Below are 17998 nucleotides of genomic sequence, written 5' to 3'. Positions count from 1 at the left end.
CAATCATAACAACTCCCTATGTTGTCCGCGGGTAGTGGAGGAAAAAGGGCATATTTATAGAAAACCTCATGTGCAATCACACATAGTTGATGTATAAGCCTCAAAGTGTTATAAAATTGATCAGTATAAAATATTGCTCATCCATAGACTTTTACATATTTTTGGGTATTTTTGCTGCTATATAAGCCTCAAAAAACTTGTTCAAAGAATTATCGGTATTATATTGCTCATCCATAGACTTTAACATATTCTCAGGTACATTTTGTTGCTATATAAGGCTCCAAAATCTTTCACAAAATTATAGGCTGTGTGCACACACTGCAGATTGGTTGCGATTTTGTTATGTTTTCATGGTGCGGATTTGTGAAGAAACCTGAAGCAAAACCTGATTACAATAAAGTGAATGAGAAACCTAAAGTGTCATGCACACGTAAAGTATTTCTGACTTGGTGCAAAAAATAATTGTGACGCTAGTCACTTCTCACGGCCAAGCCGTGAGTCACAATGGTCAAGGAGTCCAAGGTCAAAAGCCAGGAGAATACATCATAAACGGAAGGAAGAGACAAATGCGTGGTCAGGTAACGTTCCAAGTTAAGAGTTTTGCGCACGTGCACATCTATCTTTGTGCGCCTCTGCACGCGCATCAAGCGTTCCACCTGGCGCATTTGCATTTTCGGGCTGAGATGTCAGCCCGTGTGCATCGTATTTCAATGCACACTTCCGTTCATGAGGCCTGATCACAGGCTCACACCGGCATGCTAATTAGCACGCATTCCTTAGGTATTTATATCCTGCTGGCCACCTTTGTGATACTTCCCCTGACGAACCCGTACTTGTTACGGCGATACGTGTGGGGCCACTTCCTCGGGCTTCCACTCATGGCTTTGTTCATCTGGATTCGTTTTCATACATGATCCTGCCCTGGTAATATGCATCTCTTTAACTGTGCTCTTGTGGGTTGTTTTCCCATTTGATATGGGCAGGGCGAACACTGACAGCTTGGGGCCCCTGTGCAAGAAATGTGTCTGGGCCCCCTTCCTTTTATGGCGACAAAGCTACACATATATATATATATATAGCCACACACATACATATATACAGTATATATTACATAGTCTCCTTTATTATGTATATTGCCTTCTCTTATACAGTGCCCTCTCTTGTTGTGTACAGCACTTTCGCTTACATATTGGATTATATAGATCCCTGTTTTTTATTACATACCGTCCTGTCTTGTTAGCTGTATAATGCAATGTTGGCTGATGTAGCATGGGAAAGCTTCCTTTTTAATGGAGGAGCTGATGAACTGGTCGTCTGGTCACTGGTTCTTCGGTAAGCAGTCATTTTATATCTAAAAAGAGAGGGGACTATGTAATAAATGAGGGCACTGTGAATAACAAAATTAACAAGAATACACTATGTAAGAGACAGCATTATACATAACAGCAGAGGAAGCTATATAATAAGGGACGGCACCATATATAACTAGAGAGGATGGTATGTAATAAGGGACGGTGTTAGACATAATAAAAGAGGAAACTACTGTATGTAACTAAGGCTACTTTCACACTTTCAGGTTTTCGGCGTCAGGCGCGATCCGGCGTCATGCCGGAACGCCGGATCCGGCAAATGTTTAGTAAAACCGGATACGACGGATCCGGTTTTCTGCCGGATCCGTCTTTTTCTTGACAGACAAAACCGGATCCGTCTCATCCGGTCCATCCGTTTTTCTATCCGTTTTTCGACGGATTACGCCGGATCCGGTTTTTAAAATTGACCCTTGTGGCCTTCCGAACGGGATTGGCTACTGGAAAACTATATATAGCATGTTCCTACAGCCCTTCTTTGACAGGTTGTAGAGGAGAAAGTGCAGGTTGGAGAGAAGAGCAAGTTACTGGCGAAGATGGATGTTGTCATTGGAAATATTTTGAAGAATTTGGCGGATTTTATAGCGGAGGCGAATCGTTTGAGGGTGATTGTTCTGGAGAAGGAGAGAGCGAGACAGCAGCGCATCAGGCATCGTAGACGACGTTTGTGGATCCACCCCATCATAGCCAAGAGAATGACGCGTGGGGTCTATTCTACACTCTGCATGGACCTTCGACGAAACCCGGATACATTTTTTGGATATGTTAGGATGAAAATGGAGAATTTTGATTACTTGGTGGAGCGCATTGCACACCTCATAAGAAAAGCGGACACCTATTGCCGCTTCTCTGTTTCACCCACAGAGCGTCTGATGGTGACTTTAAGGTAAGCCACATTTATTGGATGTGATCGCATCAGAGCACACTTTCACTGCAATCTTGTTGGTGGTAGTTTGTATCTCCAAGTGTTATAGCTCAGTTTTGGTATGTAATGCTGTGATTTAAAACTAATTTATTGTTTTTTAATTCCCCACAGATTTCTTGCAACTGGAGAATCCCTTTCGTCACTGCATTTCCAGTACAGACTCGGGATTTCCACCATATCTGGAATAGTGAAGCACACATGCCGTGCACTGTGGGACTCCTTAGCTGAAGAGTTTTTACCAGAGCCCACAACAGAGAGGTGGATTGAAATTACTGACAAGTTTCAACAGATATGTCAGTTTCCCAACTGCTTGGGCGCTGTGGACGGGAAACATATCCGCATTGTAAAGCCAGCTGGATCGGGATCGGAATATTTCAATTACAAGAAATATTTTTCAATTGTCCTCATGGCCATCGCTGACGCGGAATACAAATTTATTGCGGTTGATATTGGGGCCTATGGCCGCTCCAATGACTCTCAAGTTTTCAAACTGTCTGCCATGGGGCGTAAACTGTATGGAAACACCTTCCAGTTCCCACCACCTAGACCGCTGCCGCAAACATCTGGTCCACCTATGCCATTTGTCTGTGTAGGGGATGAAGCCTTCCAGCTGTCAGAACACCTTTTGAAACCGTACTCTAGCAGAGGATTGACAAGACCAAAACGCATTTTTAATTACCGCCTCACAAGAGCAAGAAGAATGGTTGAATGTACCTTTGGTATTCTGACAGCCAAATGGCGGGTCCTATTGACTGCGATCAACCTCAAGACAGAAACTGTGGACGAGGTGATCAAAGCGTGCGTGGTACTCCACAATTTTGTTATCTGCAAGGAACCCATTTCCATTGAGGACACCTCTGAAGAAACCACCTTGCAAGATTACCATGACATTACCACTAGAAGTTCTGTGACGGTTTCAGTAATGAGGGACAATTTTGCACTATACTTTATGTCACCTCAAGGCAGAGTACACTGGCAGGATGACAGAGTGTGAAAGATTTGTGCCCAACCAAACTTGTGTACCTTCTGTACCAACAGTATATACCTTTGCCAACCAAAGTTGGCTATCTTGTCATGGTCTCTATTTTTAGCTTTAGGCCACAGGTGTGTACCTGGTTGTGTTTTATGCAAAGTATTTCACCTTTTAACAAAAGTTGTGTACATTGTTATGAAATCACCAACAATAAACACAACTTTTTAGGTGAAATACTTTGCTTCAAACACAACCAGGAACACAACTGTGGCAAAAAGCTAAAATTTACCCACAGTTATATACCTAGTTTTGAATACCATTTCACCTTTTAAATACCCTGTATTTAACCTTTTTCGCCGCAGAAAGAAATGACAGACAACCAGTGTAAAATAATTTAACTTTTATTGAAAAATGTTTTTTTTAGTAAACTTTTTTAAAATTTTAATAAACTTGTTTAATAAAGCTTTGAAACCATAAAACTGGTCATTTTTATTTAAATACACACATTATAAATCTGTGTAGTGTGTGGTGGAAATACTGCTGTAGGGGCTGCGGGACACTTCGACACTGGGAGTGTGGAGAGAGGACTGGGATCGTGGTGGGGAAGGAACAGTTAGAGGTGAAGGTGTGGAAAAAACTACAGAATGGGTGGACATGTGGGAAGCAGAAGAGGTGGTGGCCGGTGGAGTGGAGGGTTGGGCAGGGACTGTAGGAGCAGATGATGTTGATGGCAAGTTGTATGGGGAAGGAGTTTGGTACGGGGCAGGTTGCTGGAAGTGGGGAGATGTCTGGTACGGGGCAGGTTGCTGGAAGTGGGGAGATGTCTGGTACTGGGGAGGTTGCTGGTACTGGGGAGTTTGCAGGTACTGGGGAGGTTGCTGGTACTGGGGAGGTTGCTGGTGCTGGAGAGGTTGCTGGTGCTGGGGAGGTTGCTGGTGCTGGGGAGGTTGCTGGTGCTGGGGAGGTGGATGGTGCTGGGGAGGTGGATGGTATGTAATAGGAGGGGGAGGATGGAAAGTGGCTGGAGGGGGTGTAGATGTAATAGGAGGGGGAGGATGGAAAGTGGCTGGAGGGGGTGTAGATGTAATAGGAGGGGGAGGATGGAAATTGGCTGGAGGGGGTGCAGGTGGAGGAACTACTGTGGTGGGAGGAGGAGGTTGGGAGGTAACTTGCTGGAGAGCAGCGTGGCATGAATGCATTACATGCATCTGCTGGGCAGGATAGAGCGTTTCCATGCGCTCCACAACAGACCTGAAAAAGGTGTGGTTTGGCGAAGATCTTCCTTCTGAATGCATGGTTTGCAGAAGTGTCTTCACCTCCAGAATGCTGGAGTTGATCTGCTGATAGCCTGCGGAGATTTGCTCTGACAAGACTTTTAGACAGTTCTGGAAAGATGCATTCAGATGCAAGAACTCTGGCGCATAAGTCTTTTCCTGACCCCTCTGCCGCTGCCGCCCAGTACCCGCAGGTGTACTAGAGGTGGCAGGGGCAGAAGGGTGGGGTAAAGGGAAAGCGATCTCCTCACCAGCAGCTTCATGTAATGTAGGCGGCCACGATGCTCCTGTGCTGGTGGATGGGACAGATGGGTCGAATGTGTGGGAAGGCTGGGAAGGTGCAGATGTACCGGGGCGGTCGAAGTGTCCCTCGGTGCCGGTCTCCTCAGGGATCGCCTCAGAAGGGTCCAATCGTGCAGGCTCCCGAGTGCTGCTCACCGTGCTGTGGAATAAAGAGAAAAAAAAACTATTAAAATAGTGACATGGTATGGCCCTGGCTGAAAAAAAAAAGTTACATCTAAACATTTTTTTGTCACATGTGGTGTGTAATATTTACCTTCTGGTGAGCATTGTCTCCCGGAGGAACGACAGGGCTCGTGCGTACTTGTACTTGCTCCTGCGTCCTCCAGATCCACTCGGGGCCCGCATTTCTTTATTGAACTCCTTCTTGAAACGATCCCTCACAGACCGCCACCGCTTCACAATTCTCTCCCCTGAAACGAGAAAGGACAAAGTGGTTAGTATACAACATCAGTGTTTCCCAAACTCCAGTCCTCATGGTCCCCAGGGGTCATGTTTTCAGGATTTCCAAAGTAAATAGAAATCCTGAACACATGATCCGTGGGGACCACGAGGACTGGAGTTCGGGAAACACTGGTTTAAATCAAGCAACCGGTACTGTATATACTTACGCTCTTTAATCTGGGCCCGAGCTTCGAGGTCCTCCCAGCGGTCCACAAGGAGCGAACAGATTTCCTCCCAGAGTCGTCGGGTAACGATCAGGTCAGCGTGGCGTCGGTCAGCCATATTCCAGAGCAGCTCCCTTTCTCTGACGAGATCGATGAGGCGGTCCACATCAATCCCTCCATCCTCACCGTCAGAGTCGGGAGCACGCTGTGAAGGCTGTTAAAGAAAAAGACAAAAATAACATAATTAGCCTCCACAAAAGAAATGAAATAAAAAGTGCAAAAAAAACAAAGCAAAAATATTTATACTTACACGCTGGTGACCGCCGCGTTGCTGTCGCCGACGACCCTGGGAGGCACTGCGAGGACCTCTTGGCCGAGCACCAGATTGGGAAGACTAGAGAAGAAAACAAAAAATGTTATGTCTTTGGATGTAGGCATTTGTTTGCTGTGTGTGGTCTGCAGAACATTGTTTTCTATGTGTTGTGTGATGTTGTGTTTCTGCGTTTGATGCAAAAAACTTACCAATTGTGAGCCCACTCCAAGTGTCTGTCCACCCCTTCCTTCTTCTTCTGGGAGCTCCTCTTCATCTTGTGATTCCTGTTTTGAAATAAAAGGCAATGAATACACATATATTACAGAGATGATGGATTTTGGAAATAAAAACTTACCGTCAAACGCTGACGATGCGAGGGAGGGCTCCCAGAAGATGATGTGCTGTCTTCCTCATGGCCAGACTCCATGGCTGTGGGTGGTGTTTCTGCTGCTGCCATTGCTGCTGCTGCTGCTGCTGCATCTATTGGGCGGCTGTTGAATAAAGAGAAACAAAGGGCCAATGAATATCTTGATATTCCATAGCCCTAGTTTGGAGGAATGGGGGATTTGATAATTACCGTCTCTCATCTGCTGCTGGACTCCCCTCCCGCTGTTCAGCATGCTGCTCCATTTGGGGTGGTGCTGATGGTGCTGCTGCTGCAGATGTCTGCTGCCTTCTCCTGCTCCTGGTTCTTGGCTTGGGTGGCATGTTGGGTGTGGCTGAGGGTCCCATTGTCTTGCTTTTATATATGTCCTGTGGGCAGAGCTACTGAGCATGCTCAGACCAAAGAAACCGGATCCGGCCGGCGGATCCGGCCGTTGCCGGATCCGGCGCATTGCGGCGCTCATAGGCTTTCATTGTATGAAAAAGCCGGACACGCCGGATCCGGCGTGTCCGCCTTTTTCGACGGATACAAAAAACGTTACAGTCACCGTTTTTTCCAGACGCCGGATCGCGTCACATTGCCGGATCCGGCGAAAATCGGATGAAACGCATGGCCATCCGTCTCGATCCGGCTCTAATGCAAGTCAATGGGGGGGAAACCGGATCCGGCATTGCATTTCGACGGATCCGGTTTTAGTCAAAAGCGCCGGATCGCGCCTGAAGCAGAAAACCTGATGTGTGAAAGAGGCCTAAGGATGGTGTTATACAGAATTAGTGAGTACACTATATGCTAAGGGACTGTGTTACATAATAAGTACGTACACTATATACTAAGGGACTGTGTTAGACATAATAAGTGAGTACACTATATACTAAGGGACTGTGTTAGACATAATAAGTGTTAATGTCTTCCTCCACCTCCCCCAGTTCCTAAGGCCATTATAAGTCCCACTTCCTCCCATCCCAATCCCCCACATCCCATCATTGCCCTCTTCACCACCTCCATCATTGCCTTCTCCCCACCACTATCTTTGCTTTCTCCCCCATCACTCCCATCATTGCCTATGCCACCACCTCCATCATTTCCTCCTCCCCCACCAGCCCCATTATTGCCCTTTCCACCACCACCATCATTGCATTCTCCCCCACAACCCCATCATCATTTCTTTTTCCCCCACCACCCCATCATTGCCCTTTCCACCACTTCCATCATTGCCTTCTCCACTACCACCCCATCATTGCCCTCTCCATCACCTCCATCATTGTCTTCTCCCCATCACCCCCCATCATTGCCTTCTCCATCACCCCATCATTACCTTCTCCATCACCTCATTATTGCCTTCTCCCCATCACCCCCCATCATTGCCTTCTCCATCACCTCATCATTACCTTCTCCATCACCTCATCATTGCCTTCTCCCCATCACTCCCATCATTGCCTTCTCCATTACTCCCATCATTGCCTTCTCCATCACCCCATCATTGCCTTCTCCATCACCCCATCAGTGCCTTCTCCATCACCCCATCATCGCCTTCTCCCCATCACTCCAACATTGCCTTCTCCCCATCACCCCCATCATTGCCTTCTCCCCATCACCCCCATCACTGCCTTTTACATCACCCCATCATTGCCTTCTCCTCATCACTCCCATCATTCCCTTCTCCCCATCACCCCATCATTGCATTCTCCCCATCACTCCCATCATTGTCTTCTCCCTATCACCCCCATCATTCCCCTCTCCTTCACCTACACACAGACACACACACAGCACCATTGACCTCGCTGCATATTTCCCTGCAGCGCTACGCATGCAAGCACACACACCACCACTCATCTCCACACACACACATACATACAAAACACACACACATACATACAAAACACACAGCACCTGTCCGCAGCCGCATCACGGGCGCCCGCGCTTCCTCGCTCTGGCACAGCGGCTATCTGGCCACTGAATAATGACATCATCCAGCGGCGCTTCTCTCTGTGTTAGAGGAAGCGCGGGCGTTGGACAGGAAGCAGGACGGATCCTTGCAGCTCCGCTCCCGCTATTTTCTCCTGCAAGCAGCAGAGGTGCTGTGATCGCTCCCTGCCCGCCGCACATGAGGGCAATCTGGCAAGGGGCCCCCCGGAACCTTGGGCCCGGAGAAACCGTCCAGATTGCCCTCATTATTAGCCGCCCTGCAGGGGCCCCCTGGAGCCTTCTGACCCCGGTGCAGCCGCACCGGTTGAACCGGCGGTATGGCTCGCCCATGGATATGGGTTTGCTTTAGGGCTCTTTTGCCACCAATTATTAGATTGGTTGCTTGCTTGAAGCACTGTGTTGTCAGCATACCTGGCTTATTTCAAGTGTAATGTTTTGTTTTGCTACACCAAGTGTTTGCTATTTGCTTCTTTGCCCCTAGGTCATGGGTCCCTTTTGAAGCCCTATCAGACTTTATTTCTATTTTCCTTTTGACCCTTAATCTTGAAAGGGCCTGTTATATTGGGTTCTTTACCTCATGAGCCATAGTTTTCCAGGGTCTGGGTTCATTATCTAATATATCATGTATGTTTTAGAACCCTATTCACATTGCATTTTCGAAGGTGATCCTGAGTGGTTAAAGCCATGCTTTTACTTGTATTTTAATGCCACTTTTTTCTTATGTGTGTCAGAAAATGTATATTATTTTCTATATTTTAGTGTGGTGTGCATTCCCTACAGTAGAGCTTTCTTGTTCCTTATCCCAAACACTTCCATATCGATCTCTAAGCAGACTCTCTGTGTCTCTCATCTCCCAGGACATTTATCCGTGTTCCTGGACTATTTTATCCTCTGTGTGGTAGATTGTTTTACGAACCTTTCATTTTGCATGTAATAAAGGTTCTTGAGACTGTTCACTCATCTCTCACTCTGTTGATGTTTGTGATACCGGAGTAGGACCCCGTGACACCTGTGTATAAAATCCGGCCCCATTGCCCCCAGTGTATAACATCCGGCCCCATTGCCCCCAGTGTATAACATCGGCCCCATTGCCCCCAGTGTATAACATCCGGCCCCATTGCCCCCAGTGTATAACATCCGTCCCTATTGCCCCCAGTGTATAACATCCGGCCCCATTGCCCCCTGTGTATAACATCGGCACCATTGCCCCCAGTGTATAACATCCGGCCCCATTGCCCCCAGTGTATAACATCCAGCCCCATTGCCCCCGGTGTATAGCATCGGCCCCATTGCCCCCTGTGTATAACATCCGGCCCCATTGCCCCCAGTGTATAACATCCGTCCCTATTGCCCCCAGTGTATAAAATCCGTCCCTATTGCCCCCTGTGTATAACATCGGCACCATTGCCCCCTGTGTATAACATCCAGCCCCATTGCCCCCGGTGTATAACATCCGGCCCCATTGCCCCCAGTGTATAACATCCGTCCCTATTGCCCCCAGTGTATAACATCCGTCCCTATTGCCCCCTGTGTATAACATCGCCACCATTGCCCCCTGTGTATAACATCCAGCCCCATTGCCCCCGGTGTATAACATCCAGCCCCATTGCCCCCGGTGTATAGCATCGGCCCCATTGCCCCCTGTGTATAACATCCGGCCCCATTGCCCCCAGTGTACAACATCCGTCCCTATTGCCCCCTGTGTATAACATCCGGCCCCATTGCCCCCTGTGTATAACATCCGGCCACATTGCCCCCTGTGTATAACATCCGGCCCCATTGCCCCCTGTGTATAACATCCGGCCCCATTGCCCTCAGTGTATAACATCCGGCCCCATTGCCCCCAGTGTATAACATCCGGCCACATTGCCCCCAGTGTATAACATCCGTCCCTATTGCCCCCTGTGTATAACATCCGGCCCCATTGCCCCCTGTGTATAACATCCGGCCCCATTGCCCCCTGTGTATAACATCCGGCCCCATTGCCCCCTGTGTATAACATCGGCCCCATTGCCCCCAGTGTATAACATCCGGCCCCATTGCCCCCAGTGTATAAAATCCGTCCCTATTGCCCCCAGGGTATTACATCCGGTCCAATTGCCCCATACATATAACATACAGACCCTTTACCCCTGGTGTATACTATCTGGCCCCTCACCCCAGGTGTTTAACATCCAGCCCCATTGTCCCCCAGAGTATAACATCTGGCTCCATTGCCAGCAGTGTGTAATATCCTGCCCCTCGCCTGTGGTGTATTACATCCGGCCCCTCTCCCCTGCTGTATATCATCTGCCCCCCACCATGCCATCTGACATTACTAATATGGGACAGAACAGCCGGGGGTGCTGTAATAGGAGCCAAAGGGGAAACAAGTCCGACATTTCTTCCTCATGAATCTTCTCCATCACCTGTGAGTGATATTATTGAGAAGTGGAAGGAACAGCAGGAACTCAGCCACGAGGTGGAGACCCTGTAACATTGCAGAGCGGGGGGCCGAGTGCATAAGAGTCACAACCACCCTACTGTTCCCATAACTGCAGAATCCAGACCTCTTTTGGTATAACATGTGTACAAACACTGCGCCCCCGCCGGGAACTTCATGACTGAGCAGCAGCATGCAGCCTTACATCACCAAGCACAATGCCAAGGGTCAGGTGACGGATCACAATCCCCTATCTGCGTCTGATGGAGGAGTCTGGGTTTGGTGATTCTAGGAGGCTGTCACCCCCCTGACTGCATTGTGCCCGCTGGACGGATGGTGGAGGAGGATAATGCTGTGTGATTGTTGTCAGGGGCAGATTTTGATCACAACATGTCCGCTCCCGATTTCTGTCAGGTTGTCAAGGAAACCTTGTATGCCTTTCACCCGACATCCACATCAGCATCTGCACAGACATAATGACACACAGCCGCCTCTGGTGAAGCAGGATATATCCCGCACCTGACAGAATCAGAAGGGGACATGTCCTCTCAGTACTGCGGCCTCAGGCTTTGGGCCTGTAACTCTATTTTACCATAACTCACCATAAACAAGATATTAAAAAAAAGTTTTCACATTTTTAATACGCATAGAAAGAACTCGTAGACATATCTAGTTCCCCTCCATTTTGGATAAGTCACAGAAGCCATAATAACCATTAGTGCTCGTTCTTACAGCGTTCATTTGTAAAATGGATGATAAATGAACGCAGCGCATATTTACAGAGGATTTTCTGAGAGAGGTGAATTGAGTACAGGTCCTGTCAACTTCATTTATCATAGGTCACAAGATGGGATTGTTTCCGCCAGATGCATGATAGCGGGGTAATTATCCCAGTACGGGGAACAGCACAATCTGGCGTCACATCTCATCTACAGTATATAATTATTACTAATCATCATCTATAGAACATAAAGCGGTAGAAAAGCTACCAAACGCTCAACGTTACCTCACACATAGCAGCCATTACATTGAAACCACCAGCCTAACATTGTGTTGATAAAGAAAAAAACATGGAGGACAGGTAGAGAGTGACAGACCCCGCACTACACATGGAGGACAGGTAGAGAGTGACAGACCCTGCACTACACATGGAGGACAGGAAGAGAGTGACAGACCCTGCACTACACATGGAGGAGAGGTAGAGAATGACAGACCCTGCACTACACATGGAGGACAGGTAGAGAGTGACAGACCCCGCACTACACATGGAGGACAGGTAGAGAGTGACAGACCCCGCACTACACATGGAGGACAGGTAGAGAGTGACAGACCCTGCACTACACATGGAGGAGAGGTAGAGAATGACAGACCCTGCACTACACATGGAGGACAGGTAGAGAGTGACAGACCCCGCACTACACATGGAGGACAGGTAGAGAATGACAGACCCTGCACTACACATGGAGGACAGGTAGAGAGCGACAGACCCCGCACTACACATGGAGGACAGGTAGAGAGTGACAGACCCTACACTACACATGGAGGACAGGTAGAGAGTGACAGACCCCACACTACACATGGAGAACAGGTAGAGAGTGACAGACCCTGCACTACACATGGAGGACAGGTAGAGAGTGACAGACCCCGCACTACACATGGAGGACAGGTAGAGAGTGACAGACCCCGCACTACACATGGAGGAGAGAGAGGGACAGACCCCACACTACACATGGAGAACAGGTAGAGAATGACAGACCCCGCACTACACATGGAGGAGAGATACAGAGTGACAGACCCCGCACTACACATGGAGGAGAGAGAGCGACAGACCCCGCACTACACATGGAGGACAGGTAGAGAATGACAGACCCCGCACTACACATGGAGGAGAGAGAGCGACAGACCCCGCACTACACATGGAGGACAGGTAGAGAGTGACAGACCCCACACTACACATGGAGGACAGGTAGAGAATGACAGACCCTGCACTACACATGGAGGACAGGTAGAGAGTGACAGACCCCGCACTACACATGGAGGACAGGTAGAGAGTGACAGACCCCGCACTACACATGGAGGAGAGAGAGGGACAGACCCCACACTACACATGGAGAACAGGTAGAGAATGACAGACCCCGCACTACACATGGAGGAGAGATACAGAGTGACAGACCCCGCACTACACATGGAGGAGAGAGAGCGACAGACCCCGCACTACACATGGAGGACAGGTAGAGAATGACAGACCCCGCACTACACATGGAGGAGAGAGAGCGACAGACCCCGCACTACACATGGAGGACAGGTAGAGAATGACAGACCCTGCACTACACATGGAGGAGAGATACAGAGTGACAGACCCCGCACTACACATGGAGGACAGGTAGAGAATGACAGACCCCGCACTACACATGGAGGAGAGAGAGCGACAGACCCCGCACTACACATGGAGGACAGGTAGAGAGTGACAGACCCCGCACTACACATGGAGGACAGGTAGAGAATGACAGACCCCGCACTACACATGGAGGAGAGAGAGCGACAGACCCCGCACTACACATGGAGGACAGGTAGAGAATGACAGACCCTGCACTACACATGGAGGACAGGAAGAGAGTGACAGACCCCGCACTACACATGGAGAACAGGTAGAGAATGACAGACCCTGCACTACACATGGAGGACAGGTAGAGAGTGACAGACCCCACACTACACATGGAGGACAGGTAGAGAGTGACAGACCCCGCACTACACATGGAGGACAGGTAGAGAGTGACAGACCCCGCACTACACATGGAGGAGAGAGAGGGACAGACCCCGCACTACACATGGAGAACAGGTAGAGAATGACAGACCCCGCACTACACATGGAGGACAGGTAGAAAGTGACAGACCCCGCACTACACATGGAGGAGAGAGAGGGACAGACCCCACACTACACATGGAGGAGAGAGAGTGACAGACCCCACACTACACATGGAGGAGAGAGAGGGACAGATCCCGCACTACACATGGAGGAGAGAGAGGGACAGACCCCGCACTACACATGGAGGAGAGAGAGGGACAGACCCCGCACTACACATGGAGAACAGGTAGAGAATGACAGACCCCGCACTACACATGGAGGAGAGCGACAGACCCCGCACTACACATGGAGGACAGGAAGAGAGTGACAGACCCCGCACTACACATGGAGGACAGGTAGAGAATGACAGACCCTGCACTACACATGGAGGACAGGAAGAGAGTGACAGACCCCGCACTACACATGGAGAACAGGTAGAGAATGACAGACCCTGCACTATACATGGAGGACAGGTAGAGAGTGACAGACCCCACACTACACATGGAGGACAGGTAGAGAGTGACAGACCCCGCACTACACATGGAGGACAGGTAGAGAGTGACAGACCCCGCACTACACATGGAGGAGAGAGAGGGACAGACCCCACACTACACATGGAGAACAGGTAGAGAATGACAGACCCCGCACTACACATGGAGGACAGGTAGAGAGTGACAGACCCCGCACTACACATGGAGGAGAGAGAGGGACAGACCCCACACTACACATGGAGGAGAGAGAGGGACAGACCCCGCACTACACATGGAGGAGAGAGAGGGACAGACCCCGCACTACACATGGAGGAGAGAGAGGGACAGACCCCGCACTACACATGGAGAACAGGTAGAGAATGACAGACCCCGCACTACACATGGAGGACAGGTAGAGAGTGACAGACCCCGCACTACACATGGAGGAGAGAGAGGGACAGACCCCACACTACACATGGAGGAGAGAGAGTGACAGACCCCACACTACACATGGAGGACAGGTAGAGAGTGACAGACCCCGCACTACACATGGAGGACAGGTAGAGAGCGACAGACCCCGCACTACACATGGAGGACATGTAGAGAGCGACAGACTCCGCACTACACATGGAGGACAGGTAGAAAGTGACAGACCATGCACTACACATGGAGGACAGATAGAGAGCGACAGACTCCGCACTACACATGGAGGACAGGTAGAAAGTGACAGACCATGCACTACACATGGAGGACAGATAGAGAGCGACAGACTCCGCACTACACATGGAGGACAGGTAGAAAGTGACAGACCATGCACTACACATGGAGGAGAGATAGAGAGTGACAGACCCCATACTACACATGGAAGACAGGTAGAGAGTGATAGACCCCACACTACAAATGGAGGACAGGTAGAAAGTGACAGACCATGCACTACACATGAGGACAGGTAGAGAGCGACAGACCCTGCACTACACATGGAGGAGAGAGAGCGACAGACCCCGCACTACACATGGAGGAGAGAGAGCGACAGACCCCGCACTACACATGGAGGAGAGAGAGCGACAGACCCCATACTACACATGGAGGACAGGTAGAGAGTGACAGACCCCACACTACACATGGAGGACAGGTAGAGAGCGACAGACCCCGCACTACACGTGGAGGACAGGTAGAGAGCGACAGACCCCACACTACACATGGAGGACAGGTAGAGAGCGACAGACCCCACACTACACATGGAGGACAGGTAGAGAGCGACAGACCCCGCATTACACGTGGAGGACAGGTAGAGAGTGACAGACCCCACACTACACATGGAGGACAGGTAGAGAGCGACAGACCCTACACTACACATGGAGGACAGGTAGAGAGCGACAGACCCTACACTACACATGGAGGACAGGTAGAGAGCGACAGACCCCGCACTACACGTGGAGGACAGGTAGAGAGTGACAGACCCCGCACTACACATGGAGGAGAGATAGAGAGTGACAGACCCTACACTACACATGGAGGACAGGTAGAGAGTGACAGACCCTACACTACACATGGAGGACAGGTAGAGAGTGACAGACCCCACACTACACGTGGAGGACAGGTAGAGAGCGACAGACCCCGCACTACACGTGGAGGACAGGTAGAGAGCGACAGACCCCACACTACACATGGAGGACAGGTAGAGAGCGACAGACCCTACACTACACATGGAGGACAGGTAGAGAGCGACAGACCCTACACTACACATGGAGGACAGGTAGAGAGCGACAGACCCTACACTACACATGGAGGACAGGTAGAGAGCGACAGACCCCGCACTACACGTGGAGGACAGGTAGAGAATGACAGACCCCGCACTACACATGGAGGACAGGTAGAGAGCGACAGACCCCGCACTACACATGGAGGACAGGTAGAGAGCGACAGACCCTACACTACACATGGAGGACAGGTAGAGAGTGACAGACCCTACACTACACGTGGAGGACAGGTAGAGAGTGACAGACCCCGCACTACACATGGAGACAGAAAGAGGAAAAAATCCTTAAAAAAATCAGGAAAAAACCATGAACAGGCAGAGATGCTTACCTGTATAGACAGGCCTCAATATATCTGCACTAACAGGGTGCAGCGGACCCAAGTAAAATGGCAGCTGCACAGGTGCAATATTACCAAATGAAACAGCCAGCCTACAATCAGGGATTGGCCGTGTGGCACACCAGTGCAAAAAAATAATCCGTATGTGGCAGTGTTCACACAGGGAATGCAGAGCATATGGTTCACAGCCTCTTAGTAACACCATATAGGGGGCTGCCCAGTGCTAACTGTAATGCATCCCGTGTGAACAGAGGCCACAGTTTACAGAACCATTTGGGCCCAACAACACCCTGAAAAAGATATAAAGTGCATAAAAACATATAAATATATGTAAGGTATTGGTTGATACTTTGGCCATAAGGCTGGAGTCACACTAACCTGCGCAAAATACGGTCCGTAGTTTACAGGCGTAATACGGATGACAGACCCCTAAATAGTGCTCCGTATGTCATCCGTAATCAAGGTGTGGTCGCGTATTTTGCGCATGTCAGCATCCGTATGTAATCCGTATGGCATCCGTATGCCGAGATTTTCTCGCAGGCTTGCAAAATGGACATATAATGGAGCCCTATGACAGGGTTTCTAACAGAAACGAAATAATAGATATAGACACATAGAATGCATATATATATATATATATATATATATATATATGCATTCTATGTGTATTCTATGTGTATTCTATGTGTATATATCTATTCTTTCGTTTCTTTATTAAACCTGTCAGTGTGAGTTTACTGTATCGCGCACTGAATTGCCGGCTTTGCTAAAAGACACCGGGTGCGTATTTCTCGCAAGTCACATGTGTGTTCCGTGTGTAATCCGTATTTTTTGCGCACCCATAGACTTGCATTGGCGTACTACGGGCGTAGTACGTTGACAATCGCAGCATGCTGCGAGTGGCACAGAGCGTAGGATCCGGATGAGAAATATACGCCTGGTGCGAGTGACCCCATAGAAAATCATTTGTCCGTGTCTAATGCGTGCTTTTTGCGCCTCTCACTCTCCCGTATTCCTCGCCAGTGTGACTCCGGCCTAATACGTAAGCTGGCAAACCGCATCAAGGTTCCTGTCTATACAGGTAAGCATCTCTGCCTGTTCATGGTTTTTTCCTGATTTTTTGGAGGATTTCTTCCTCTTTCTGTGGTTTTCATGTTAGAGTAGGACTGACAAGTGTAAGGAACCTTGACGCAGTTTGCCAGCTTAGGTATTGCCAGCTGTGCTTGTCGTCATGATGCTGGATGAGGGAAGTGTATGTGTGGGGTCAGGAGGGGTTTACAGGGTGGATGTAGCAGAGCCGTGTGTGTACGAGGTGTGTGGAGCAGAGCCGCGCGAGTACAGGGTGTACGGAGCAGAGCCGTGTGTGTACGAGGTGTGCGGAGCAGAGCCGCGCGAGTACAGGGTGTACGGAGCAGAGCCGTGTATGTACGAGGTGTGCGGAGCAGAGCCGCGCGTGTACAGGGTGTACGGAGCAGAGCCGCGCGTGTGCGAGGTGTACGGAGCGGAGCCGTGTGTATGAGGTGTATGGAGCAGAGCATTGTATACGAGGTGTGCGGAGCGGAGCGGAGCTGGGCGTGTTCGAGGTGTGTGGAGTGAAGACACGCGTGTACGAGGTGTACGGAGCAGAGCCGCGCGTATATGAGGTCTACGGAGCGGACGCGCGCGGGTACGAGGTGTACAGAGTGGAGTCGCGCGTGTAAGGAGCAGAGCTGCGTGTGTATGGGGTGTGCGGAGCGGAGCCACGTGTCTACGAGGTGTACGGAGTGGAGCCGCATGTGTATGACGTGTACGGAGCGGAGCCACGCGTGTATGAGGTGTACAGAGTGGAGCCGCATGTGTATAAGGTGTACGGAGCGGAGTCACGTGTGTATGAGGTGTACAGAGCGGAGCCGCATGTGTATGAGGTGTACAGAGCGGAGTCGCGTATGTATGAGGTGTATGGAGCAGAGCAGTGTGTGTACGGAGCGGAGCCACATGTGTATGAGGTGTACGGAGCAGAGCCACGTGTGTATGAGGTGTACGGAGCAGAGCCAGGTGTGTACAGAGCGGAGAGGTGTACGGAGCGGAGCTTCGTGTGTACGAGGTGTACTGAG

The 17998-nt window shown here is 49.8% G+C and overlaps 1 long non-coding RNA gene across 2 annotated transcripts in view; it reads right to left on the bottom strand.

Annotated features, from left to right (window-relative positions):
- Positions 1–17998, bottom strand: part of LOC141095967 (uncharacterized) — a 41302-nt gene that overhangs the window by 13537 nt on the left and 9767 nt on the right. For both annotated transcript variants that reach the window (XR_012233528.1, XR_012233529.1), the window contains exon 2: positions 1225–1351. This is a non-coding gene — a long non-coding RNA (uncharacterized lncRNA). The remainder of the gene's footprint in view (positions 1–1224; positions 1352–17998) is intronic.

Source organism: Dendrobates tinctorius, unplaced genomic scaffold, assembly GCF_039654945.1.
Source record: "Dendrobates tinctorius isolate UK_male_01 unplaced genomic scaffold, ASM3965494v1 ptg000070l, whole genome shotgun sequence".
Classification (NCBI taxonomy): domain Eukaryota; kingdom Metazoa; phylum Chordata; class Amphibia; order Anura; family Dendrobatidae; genus Dendrobates; species Dendrobates tinctorius.
This window is presented reverse-complemented; position numbering and strand designations above follow the sequence as displayed.